This window comes from Ursus americanus, chromosome 5 (genome assembly GCF_024610735.1).
Source record: "Ursus americanus isolate L20-20 chromosome 5, mUrsAme1.1.p, whole genome shotgun sequence".
NCBI lineage: Eukaryota > Metazoa > Chordata > Mammalia > Carnivora > Ursidae > Ursus > Ursus americanus.
In genome coordinates, this window is record NC_142131.1 from 67358500 (window position 1) to 67371224 (window position 12725).

At 47.2% G+C, this 12725-nt stretch overlaps 1 long non-coding RNA gene across 1 annotated transcript in view; it reads right to left on the reverse strand.

The window, feature by feature from the left end:
* Positions 1-7401, reverse strand: part of LOC148110139 (uncharacterized) — an 80453-nt gene extending 73052 nt beyond the window's left edge. Inside the window, exon 1 of the long non-coding RNA XR_015724595.1 lies at positions 7302-7401. This is a non-coding gene — a long non-coding RNA (uncharacterized LOC148110139). The remainder of the gene's footprint in view (positions 1-7301) is intronic.
* Between the last annotated feature and the right edge of the window lie 5324 nt (positions 7402-12725).

The window sequence follows — 12725 nt, forward strand, 5'->3', positions numbered from 1 at the left end:
GAGGACATGTTAATCTTCAAATTTTTGAATAGATTTTACTGTCTCTAGGTGATTAATTCTTCCTAAAATTCACCACGGGAATATTTGCTGGACAGAGAAGAAATTCATTTCCCAGGCAGAAGGTTGGTGAGAGGGAGAAGGTAAAACCTCGCCTGAAGGACGGGAAAGAGGGAGGGGAGGGAAGAGCCCGAGGCGTATTTTACGAACCGTACACTCATCTACCCATCATTCACTGAGCTCCTACCACATGCCAGGCACTGGGCTCAGTTAGGAGGTGCTGGGCGTACAGGCGGAATGAAGAGGCGTCGGCCCAAAATGGAGTCGCTTACGCTAAGTGCCACGTCACCAAACAGACGTAGTTTTGGCTTTCCCAGAAATGGCATCTTAAACCAGTCACTCTGGAATCCCTCGATCAACACTAGGTAATCTGCCTGATAGACCGTGGCCGTTCCATAAAGGAAAGTCACCTTGCAAGAACCAACCTGTTTGTTTGTTGGTTTTCTTTTTAACCTCGTTTCCTTGTTTCCATTCCCCTGTGCCCATGGAAGTCTTTCATTTTGTGCGACTCGCCGAAGCTCCTTTCGATTTGCTATAGTGGATGCCGCCTGATTCCCATCAATTAACACTTAAATAAACCCTTACAATTTGTGACATGTCTCCATTTACCTTGTAACAGCTTACCAAGAGAAACTTTTTAAAGAAAGTCATCTTTTTTTATTTTTGTTATCAGACTCATTTAAATTCCCACTTTAGATGTGCCAAGTAGGGGGATACCTGCTGATTGACTTTCCCTCTTCTCCCCGGCTTTCGGCTCCCTGTCCTCACTCAGGAACACAAGTCCTCATGTGCATTCTACCCCTCTCCACTTTAAGAAACTCTTTTCATGAGCAACTGGATACATTCACATAAAAGACACAGAACACTCAAGAGTTGTCTCCCTCAGGAGAACTGTTTAACAGGAGACAGAAGTCACCACTGATGGTGTCATTCCAGGTACTGGCAAGATTGCCCAAAAGGCAATTCTGAGGTGACAAGATCTTGAGGGGTGACGCAGACAGACTTCCTCTCCCCTCACCCTGGTACTCACATAACCAGGAAGATCAAACGAGTACTAATTTACTCAGGACCTAACATTTTTGAAAATCGCTTGAGCTTTTTCAGTGTTCCAACTAGTTATCTCAAAGTATTTTTCTGAAGTCATTTAAGTGAATACAAAAATAATGACAATCTTTGAGCAGGTTACCTCTGTTCCTATCCCTTGTAGATCTTGTAATGGGCTTTCTTCCTACGCTGGGCTTCTCTGAATATTTTATTATGCTTTTTATTTTGGGTCAATTTCCCCATTAAAAATGATCAATAAAAAGCAGATTTTAACTATTTTCCAAAAGTAAGGACTTGTGCTGAAGTGATCTTTGCTGGAGAATCTGAGATCGAGGGTCAGGAAGGTAAAATCTCAAAGGGCAGTAGAGTGTGGTGAAGAACGTGGGGCCGATGGTTACCTTGCCCTTGAGTTAAGTTTCATCTTAATAAACTGCATGGCTTTGGACAAGTTCTTCAACCTCTCGGTGGCAGCTTTCTGGTTTATAAAATGTGGATGATTCTATCATCTGTCTTATTAGACTGGTGTAAGAATCTGATAAAGAAATGCATATCAAAAGCCAAGAACTGATGAAGGCCCTACTATTAGCTTGCAGTCATTCTTGTATCTAGCAAGTGGTCATTCATTGCCTCTTATGTGCCTGGCCCTGTTTTAGATGGATGTTGGGACACGGCTGTGAAAAAAAAGTCCCGCTCTCATCAACACTGTGGTTTGGGTTTTTGTGTGTGGTTTTTTTTTTAAGAATTTAAAAGCAGAGGGAGGCGGGGCAGAGGGAGGCGGGGCAGAGGGAGGCGGGGCAGAGGGAGGCGGGGCAGAGGGAGGCGGGGCAGAGGGAGGCGGGGCAGAGGGAGGCGGGGCAGAGGGAGGCGGGGCAGAGGGAGGCGGGGCAGAGGGAGGCGGGGCAGAGGGAGGCGGGGCAGAGGGAGGCGGGGCAGAGGGAGGCGAGGCAGAGGGAGGCGAGGCAGAGGGAGGCGAGGCAGAGGGAGGCGAGGCAGAGGGAGGCGAGGCAGAGGGAGGCGAGGCAGAGGGAGGCGAGGCAGAGGGAGGCGAGGCAGAGGGAGGCGAGGCAGAGGGAGGCGAAGGGGCGTGGAACAGAAGGAGAGGGAGAAAGGTTGCCGGGCTGGATCTCAGGATCCTGGGATCATGACCTCGGCCAAAGGCAGATGCTTAACCGGCTGAGCCCCCCAGGCGCCCCACCAACACGATGTTCTAGTTGGAGCTCACAAGCAATCAATACATTAGTCTCTAACCTATCTGGTGGTGGTAAGAGCTAGGAAGAAAACGGAAGTGGGCCTAGTAGAAAGAGAGGACACCATCTGGGAAGTCACCTCAGAAGGACATCAGAGCACGGCTCTCTGCTACTTAAGCAGACATCTGCCTGTGGGGAGGGGGTGAGCTCTGTGGATAAGTGGAAGGAAACGCCGAGAGAGAAGCTGGGGTCAGTGTCACAGGACACGAGTCCAGCAGCCCTCGATCTGCTTCTTTGCCAGGGTCTCTCTGGGGTGTTCTGGGTCTTTTGGCATGTCTGTTCTCTTCACCGCTCTTTACCCTCTGCAGTTACGAAAGGCGGACATGTTTATGTGTCTCCCTGGAACTGGTAGGAAGGCTGGAGAGAGAGAATCTGGGATAAGCTCGCACAAATGAGTCCCCAGTACCCGCCCCCACAAAGCTGCGGCCTCTGCAAGGAGGAAGAAGCTGCCATGGGAATGGAGAGGCTCCCCCGTGGAGTCCGGCTCCAGAACCAAGAGCACATCTTCAGAAATCTGTGGCAGCAACGTGATCCTTCTGCTGCAGGTGCCCTGGGACCCACCTCTTGTCGACCGTACACTTCCCCAGACCCTTATGTAGAAACCTCTAGGTCTTGTTGCATCCCAATGGGCCTACATAAAAGCAGGTGTTCTGAGTTCCAAAGTGCCTCAAAACAGTCTTGGAGGAGCTCTTCACACATGGACAGACTACTGCTGGAAAGAATTGATTGACAGAGGTCAATTGCATCAACCCATTTCACAGATCGCCAAGGTAGCTATAATCCGAATCTGAGGCCAGTAATGGCTCCCAGGAAACTCCTTTAACTCATAAATATGTCACAACTACGGTGAGCCTTTACTATTAATCTAAGGGGAAACACGTTTAAGCAAGAGGAAGGAGTTTCTCTTTGCCAGAGCGGTCTTCAATCTCGACATCGTTTATTGAGTTTCTCCTATGTGCCACAGCTCCTGTAATAGAAACTGGGGCCTCTGAGGGCGCTTGAAGATGAGGGACCTTACAATCAGTAGTGTTGGCAGAAAGCGCTCACTGCTCCGGGACACCTGGGGTTGCGACAGGGATCAAAGAGAATCAGCAAAAAGGGATGCAATTATTTTATGTCTATGTGGGTCCTGCCCACAGTATTATGACCTCATCAACCTCCTGCAATTTGCCTAGATGCATAGTCCCTCCCCTTGGGAGGAGATGAAGCAGGAGATGGACAGAGAGGAAAAGAACAAAAGGTGTTCTGGAATAAAGGCAAAGGCCTGAGAACTCTGCCCTACTGCAACCCTGGTTAAAAGAAACTCCAAATACACCAGAGCCCCCCTGGACTTACCAAGACCCTCAGAAGTAGCAACCTCACCCAACACCAGAGAAGGGTCCCTGTCACACTGTGAGCTCAGACTACAAGCATTCCTTAACCCCCACATCCTGCTTTACCTTCGCCTGCAATGCTCAGAGCACATCCTCTTCCTAAAGCCCCCCCCCCAAGCCACCTGCTTCCCCTTTGGTCTTCATTTCTCCTATGTTTCCATCGTTCATCTTATTATTACACTGCACGCCCGTTGTCGCAACTGGATTCAGGAGCCCAAGAGAGGTGGACCTTTCCAGAGGCAGGAATCTTTGGAGTCAAGAGATGGTATTATGGTTTTCAGCCTTTACTCCAACCTCTGTTGTGGCTTTTATAACTAACAGACAGGGGTGACAGGGTGGTTAAGATTTACATCCATTATCCTTCTGGCTCAACACTACTAGCCTTTAGCCACCACGCTCTATTTGTGACGTCTTAATATTTTGGTATATCCAGGGTCAATTCCTTAACCCAAAAGAATCCATGAGGAAACCGATCAGCTCGTTGGGAAGAGAGTTACGGGGAAGGTTCAGAGGACCCACCATCTAGAAGCTCCCATACTTGGGATGCATAGAGGAGGGTCTCAGCCCTTAAAATGAAGGGCTCTACAGGGTGAAAGACAGTCATTTCCAGGGAATTCCTGGGCTGTGGTATTTCAATCAAGACATTCCAGGAACCTGGAACGAGGAAGCATCTCCTTCCGTGTATATACACCCTTGTCACATGACAAGACAGCCCTCGGGACACTCATCAATTAAGTCTGTGATAATTATTTTGAAACCGATCTCTTTTTTCCTGCTCTATAGAATTTGCACTTACTGACAATCCTTTTCATAGGAATTACCTCCATAGTCAGGCTTTCCCACAGCATGGGAGCCTGAGGGTTAACGCAAGCACTCGGTGACTATTTTCAAATTTGTAAGCACAGGTTTTCTGGACTACACTATCACGCTTCATAGCCGTGACTGAGTTTTCTTGAATGGTTTTTGCACTTTGTCTGAAAAGGTCTTTCCACACACAAGGTAATGGGGAAAAAAAAATCCTCACCAATAAGAGGTCTTGCTGGCAGGTGTTTTAACAGCTCTAGAATTCTAAAGCCAAGAGCTCATTCTCCTATCTTTAAAAATGACCAGGCCTTATGGGCCCCCATTCTTGTTTCACCAGGTCTATTAATAGACGCCCTTAGCTGGGACCCTGCAACATAAAGGCTATATGATAGTCTGTGTTAGTGTTTCCATAAAGCCTATTTTGGAAGTTTCTTTTTCTTCCTTCCAGACTTGACATTCCATGTTTGATCAGAAGTCATCATAATTTATACCTTTTTTGGGGGGTACAAGCTACTTGACTGAGTTTCTCAAAGTGGGCCATGTCAGCACAGAGAAAGGTCTATTTGTGAGCTAAAGGCCTTTCAAACACAGAACACGTTTGAGATGTGAAAACTGTTCCAAAAGTCTGTTTGGTTTCCCTCTTCAAAGTGATCAAATGAACCTGAAAACTGTTCCCAGTGAAAGCCCCAGCGCTGTCTGTCATCTCCCGGCCTTGACACACACAGGCCCAAGAACAGCAAACGACCGGCTCGGCGCTGGGGCGTCACTGACAAGCCCTCAGCCCGCTCCCACTTCCAAAGCAATGGATTCTTTTTTCAAAAAAGTCATTTCTACACATGGCTAAAAATTCAACAGGCACAAAGGGTCTACCATAAAAAGCGAACTCGGCGTTTCCACTAGCCCCTTGGTCCTCCAATTCCCTCGTTTCTCATGGAATCTTGCGGTAATATTCCACACGGCTCGTAAACCTTGTGTTACCCAGATAGCGGCCTGCCCTGTGTGCACTTTTTTTTTTTTTTAAAGATTTTATTTATTTATGTGACAGAGAGACAGCCAGCGAGAGAGGGAACACAAGCAGGGGGAGTGGGAGAGGAAGAAGCAGGCTCCCAGCAGAGGAGCCCGATGTGGGGCTCAATCCCAGACCGCTGGGATCACGCCCTGAGCCGAAGGCAGATACTTTAACGACTGAGCCACCCAGGTGCCCCCACTGTCTGCACTTTTTAACCTCGCTTTCCTCACTGCACGTTTGGGAGACGGCGGGGTCTCAGGAGCACACGCAGCCCTAGAGAACTATTTTTAAAGGCTGCTTAGTATTCCGTCATGTTTTTAAGCAGTCCCCTTTTGAAGGATGGGGAGGCCGTTTCCAGCCTTGGGCTATTGTAAACAGGGCTTTAGGGAAGCCCGATTCTCACGGACGGACGGGCAGAGCCCTGAAAGCACGGGGGTGAAGCACAGATACAGCAAGCCAGCGGGCTGCTTCCAGTGGCTCACGGGAAAGGAAGCCCGGACAAGGTCAAGAACAGGGGGCCCACTCCGGTTGGGCGGCTTTGTATTTACAGCGACCCAGATGGCACACCAGCACGGTTTAGAAGAAATGAGAAAAAGAAAGTAGTCGGATTCCTTGTGACCTCAAACATAGATGGGGATCATTCCCAGAGTCAGCAAATTCCGTTCCAGGGCAGATTTTTATTTTTTATTTTTTTCAAGTTTTTTAAAGATTTTATTTGTTAGAGAGAGTGAGTGAGTACGCATAAGCAGGGAAGGGGCAGGCAGAGGGAGAGGCAGACTCCCCACTGAGCAGGGAGCCTGATGTGGGACTCGATCCCAGAACCCCAGGATCATGACCTCAGCCGAAGGCAGACGCTTAACTGACTGAGCCACCCAGGTGTCCCCAGGACAGATTTTTAGTTAACATGAGGACCCAGACCTCTTCTGCATTTATTTCTCTCATTTTGTCTTTACTTGGTCCTTAACATGCAAAATCACGGTCTCTACTTGTTCCCCGAGACGATTTTTATGTATTGTTCACAGGATTTCCCATACAAAATAAGTCATGATTATTTGAACAGTTTTAAATGCAAAATTTACCCCCAGTGAAATAACACAGCCTAAAACGTTGAACCTGAACCCAGCAAAGCTTCTAAATCGAAACCCCAAATGATGGAAAACACAGAGAGGCTCGAACTCAACGCCACGATCCAGAAGCCGTCAGCTACCCCAGCGGGGCCAACACAGGGCCAACAACCCAGCATCTCCCGTCAAGTTCTACCACGGAAAGGGTACAGACTGCGGTTGGTACTACAATAAGACAGACTCACCGAAGCTACCAACCCAACACACGAGCTGGATTTGGATTCAAAGGATCTGTAAACACACTAAAGCCTCCTTTGAGACAACTGGGAAAGCTTAACTGTGGCCTGGATGAGAGGGATTAAGAAATCATTGTTGGCTTCATTAAGTGAAATCACGGCCCGGTGAGTGTGTTTTTAAAAAGTCCTCAAACAGGGAGGCATCCTGAACTACTTATCAGGGAACTCTATGACGTCTGGGCTTTATTTTGGAATACTCCAGAAAAACCATTTGAAGAGATAATGAAAGCACGAAAAGCAAAACCTGGTACTGTCAAAGCACCGTGGGGAGTACGTAAGATTGCTTACACGATTCTGTTCCTTTGGGGGTCCTGTAGGAGTTCACAAGGGCGTGAGGGCCGCCGTAACAGGACCACGAGTGGCTCAAATAACTCAGTGGCTTCAATGAGAGAAAATCATTTTCTTACCGTTCTGGAGATGGAAATCCAAGGTCAGGTCGCCATCCTGAGGCCTCTCTCCACGGCGCGTAGACGACCGCCTCCACTCTTTCTCTCCCCGTGGTCTCTCCCCTGGGTGCGTCTCCTCCTTTCTTATAAGCACGCAGGCCTGTTGACTTAGGGCCTCCCAGGAAGCTCTGCTCTTCCGTTAATTACTTTCTTAAAGGCCCTGTCTCTGAATCCAGCCACATTCGGAGATACTGAGGGTTAAGATTTCAACACATGAATGGGCCAGGGACATAATTCAGTCCATAATAGGTGCTTATGAACATTTCCATAAGAAAAAAAAAAGGCGTGTAAGTAAAATAACTGTTAGCTTGCTCAAAACAGCGTTGGGCGAGCCTGCCCTCTCTCTCCCCCCAGCCCCGCCAACAGAATCCCCAGGCCACTGACCATAACCCGAAACAGCTGAGTTGTTTCTGTTGTCTGAGAAACACTAGACGGACCTCGAACTCTAAGAACCCACTTTCAGAGGATTATGTGGCTTTTGGAGACGCAAAGATGACTCCAAGGTCATTGAGAAGCATTTACATGCTGAGAGGGCAGGAGGCAAACTGGGTCCCCCCCCCCCCCCACGTATGAAAGGCTTGGTTGTAGTGGGTTGACCCCAACTCCCATTTATTTTCAATAAACCTTAATAGGCCTCTTTAACCCTACCACCCCCTCTTCTTTTCCATTTTTGGCCCACTCCCCTTATTACAAAGGAAACCCAAGGACCGTTTGTATAAATGTTATACTACCAATAAATGTCAGGTGTGTTTCTTAGAAACGGAAAGACTGTTTTTTTAGTATTCTCACAAATTACTGATGGGTTTTCTTTTTGGAAACTAATTCTGCCAATGTATTATCAGGAGCCATGATCTAATACTCCCACCTCAAAAATTTATTTTGCCCCCAAAATGGGAAAAAAAAATACACGCAGCAGATACATGTTTAGTGGTAAGATTGTTAAATAGTAACACACCTACTTGCTAGAGAATTCTACAACCATTAAGAGATAATACCACAACCGAAAACCTTCCAACATCTCTGTACTTGAATATTTTAAATTCTGGTAGAGAGGGGAAAACATAAAGTGAGAAGACAGGCAAATCTGGTCAAAATTTTTCTTAACACGTACACAAAGAACTAACAAATCAACACCACCACCCCGATAATTCAATAAAAGAAATTACAATGGGGGGTCGCCTGGGTGGCTCAGTCGGTTAAGCATCCCTTGGACTGCTGGTTTTGGCTCAGGTCACGATCCAAGGGTTGAACCCCAAGATGGGCTCTGCACTCAGGTGGAGTCTGCTTGTCCCACTCCCTCCCACTCTGTTCCTCCCCCTGCTTGTGTGCACTCTTTTACTCTCTCTCAAATAAATAAATAAAATCTTAAAAAACAAACAAACAAAAAAAAAAAACAGGGACAATAAGGCCACAGAAGATGAACCATAAACGGAGAAACATATAAAACAATGCCAAGTGTACTCAAAATCAAAGAAACGCCTATGATCATTACAGCAAGACCCTCGATCTCCCTCACCTGGTGGCGAAGATCCAAAGACTGAGGATTTGGAGAGACGGGAACAGTTGGGGAAAATGTAGGAATGTAACACTGAGCGCAGTTCGACAGTCCTCTGTCCAATTTTAAAATGCACATTCCCTTGCACTCGGGGTTCTACTGCGAACAGTTCTCAAGATTAGCTCTTGGCGCACACGAGGACGTGTGAGCATGGGTTATCACCGCGGCTTCTGACGTGAATAACTGCCATGTTAGATAAATTATGGCATGTGCAATTATGGCGTGTCTATATGCAGCCGTAAATGAAAATGAGATAGGTCCGTGTTTGCTGGCATGAGATAATGTCTGTGATGTAGTAAGGGGAAAAGGTTTCAGAGTACTTTTTGGGCAGCAAAAAATATATATATATGTACATATGTGTATATATATGTATGTATATATGTATATATATGTAGGTATGTATGTGTATATTGTTCTTTTGTGCGTGCAAATGCTCAGAGGTGTGGGAAGATACACTGACTACCGGCACGGGCTCTCTGGGGAATGAGGTGCACTGAGTGGGGGAGAGTCAGGTGGTGGAGGTCAGCTGTGCTTTCTAAATTTTATACCTGAGAACTTCAGACAAGCGTGGATTTGGGTTTATCGTACAGCGTCTTCAAGTAACAGGTATGAAAATCTTGGAGGATCACGGAAATGTTTGAAATGCTAAGTCATAAACAGGGGACAAAATTGAATTTGCAAACTCGTAAAAATTCCGATGGCACGTAAAAGGAACCGAATGCTCTCAGACTCGTCGTTTGTGATCTGGTGATGGCGTTACGTGGGAATTTTTTCTGCCTGTTACCTAAGTTTTCTGTGAACTGCTTGCATGGTTTTCCCCATTTTGAAGTGATCGAAACAAACTGGAACGAGAGCACACGTTTTCTCGATTGACTTCGACTGGCAACCAAAAGCCCACAGGTGCACCTTGCAGTGGGTGAGTGCGGAGCCGAACAGAGTTCGAGGAAGCCCGTGGCTAACCCGGAAGCCTGAAATGAGGAGGGAAAGGTTATTGGAGGTGCACCCTGGCCATCCAGTGCCACGGACAGGTCCTGTCTGAACAGAGAACCAGCTTTGTATCTTGACAATCCTGAGAACTATGTCATTTCTCCTTGCCTCCAATCCATGCCATCCTCCGTGATTTCTCAGGGCAGCCCCATAAACCATGGCGCAAGCTTCTCTCCCACAGTCCCATTCGCTAATTCTCTCTGGCCCTTAACTTGGTGTCCCACTCAGCCCCCATCCCCTTTCAAATCCTTGCATGTGTTCCACTCTGACCTCTTGTATCTTCATGAATCCCATACGCTTTGCTGCCGTCATCGAACCCGGCTGTGTTGCCAGACTTCTCCATCAGGGATCTCAAAGGGAGGCTGTTTATTCCCTCCAACGCTCCTCATCAAGCCTACCGCTGCCTCTCAGGACACTCTCTTCTGAGTTCGAGCTCTTCTCAGCACGAGCTGAGGCTGGGGATGAAGGCAGGGCCTCATAGCCACAATCACACAAGGACTTGGGACGTTAGTCAAAGGACATGCCCTTCACTGATTACACTCCAGGCTCACTGGGGCTCTTTCATTTCTTTGGATGCTTTTATATCCTGCCTGGGGCAGGGCAATCCAAACCCGATGTGCTCTCTGCTGGCAGAGCTCCTTTCTTCCTTTTTATCTGGCCGATGCGGGTACATGCTTCAGGTCTCAGCTAAATTCCACTTCCTCACAATGGCCGGGCCCCATCACATACTCTTCTATCTCCCTGTAGTTTTCATTGGTGGCGCTTAGCACAACAGAGATGAATCGATTACATGTCTGTTAACTGCTCTATCCCAAGTGCTGAACACAAGCTTGCTACTATTAAAAAAAAAATATATATATATATATATATATATATATATATATATATATATTTTAAGATTTTATTTATTGTGACACCTGGGTGGCTCAGTTGGTTAAGTGCCTGCCTTCATCTCAGGTCACGATCCCAGGGTCCTGGGATCAAGTCCTGTGTCAGCGTCCTTGCTCAGCAGGGAGACTGCTTCTCCCTCTGCCTCTCCCCCTGCTTGTGCTCGCTCTTTCTCTCTCTGACAAATAAATAAATAAAATCTTTTAAAAACTTTTACAGAGTGGGAGGGAGAGGGAGAGAATCTGAAACAGACGCTGCACTGAGCACGGAGCCTGATGTAGGGATCGATCCCAGGACCTTGAGATCACAACCTGAGCTGAAAACAAGAGTGGGACATTTAACCGACTGAGCCACCCAGGAGCCCCTAAAAATACTCTTAAGTACGTGAATAAACACACATTTAATAAATTAGATTGGAAGAGACTTAGAATCCATTTAAGCCAAGCCAGTTGGTTTATCGATGAAGGATAGGTCCACGGAGGAGAAGCCACACGTCCACAGTCACCGAGCTCACTCACCGAGCTCTGGACCCAGAGACAGGCCCGCACATTTTTCTTACTGAACTCTACGGTACTCGAAAAGGTCCTGGGGGAAGTGAATTCCTCGAGACAAACTTTTTCTGGCTGCTCATAACTGACAAGGAAAGGAAAAAAGATGTAGACAGCATGTGTATTTCACTGATGGATTTAGTTACATAGATTAAAGTGTCAGCTTGGTAAGGTTCCAGCGTGTCTCTGGTCTGACACCGGTTTTAGAAGGAAGGTAGAGACATCCAGGGCTGGCTCCCTGGCGAGCCGGGCAGCCGCATCCCATGGGTCTCTCCCTCAAAACCACAGGGCAGTTTTTTCACGGTGGGTCTGCTTGGCTCCAGAGAGGCCCGCGGCTAGAAAACATAACAGGGGTGTGAGCCCTTCAGGCCCGAGACCTGTTGGCACCGAAGTGTGGGAAAAGTTCTCACAAGGCCGGCCCACAGTCAGCCTGGTCCAGACCGGGGTTATTAATCTTTCCTGTCGCCAAACACTCAAGTCTCAGAGGTTTGAGAAGGAAAAATAAAACAGGATGGCAAGGAGGCGGCCCAGCAGACTAGAAAGAAGTACAGAAGGTGACTTGAAGTTACTCAACCAATACCAAGAAGGTGGAACAGGTGAGACCCAAGCTGTCCACCAGCCTCACGACTCAGTTCCAAGATTTTGAATCCTGCTCAAATCTGACAGATCTGGACACATTGTCAGGTGGTGGGGGGATTGCCTGGGATCATGGAGTCAGACCGTCTAGGTTCCAATCTTGGCTTTGCCATCTATTAGCCGTATGCTCTGAACGTCTTTGTGCCTCAGTTTTCCTCATCTGTAAAATGGGTCTCCTGGGTTTGCTTTGAGACTCACTAGGGATAGTCTATTAAAGGGGCTAGCACATAATAAGCATTCAGTACATGTTGGCTATTACTATTATTCTCTTCTGACATCGGAAAAGCCTGCCCAGAGAAGACACGGGCCAAAGAGAACGGTCACTTACCCAGAGTGGAAGAAAGATGATTGCTCAGGCGCCCACTGTATTGGAATGACGTCCAAGGAAATGAGGCTCGGGACATAAATAAAAAATCAGCAGGTTCCCAAACCGTTCATACATCTTGATTTCATTTTTGTAAAATTCCACCACAAAAAAAGGTTAGCATCCATTCTCTCTGGGAGGATATGAAAGGACTACCCGTGGTTTCTACGTTCTATTTTATTTCTTATTTCCTTACTTCTAAATTTATTCGGCAAACACGTATTATTGTTTAAATGCCCCCCCCCGCCCCCGCACACACACACTTTTATTTGGTCACGTTCAGGTCAGAGGGAGAGGGTGAAAATAAATCAAATCTTTGTCAATGGCTTTACTCTATTTACAGATGATTCATCATCTGGGACCCTGACTCAATTTCTCATTTTGTACCTTTCCATGTGGAAGTTATT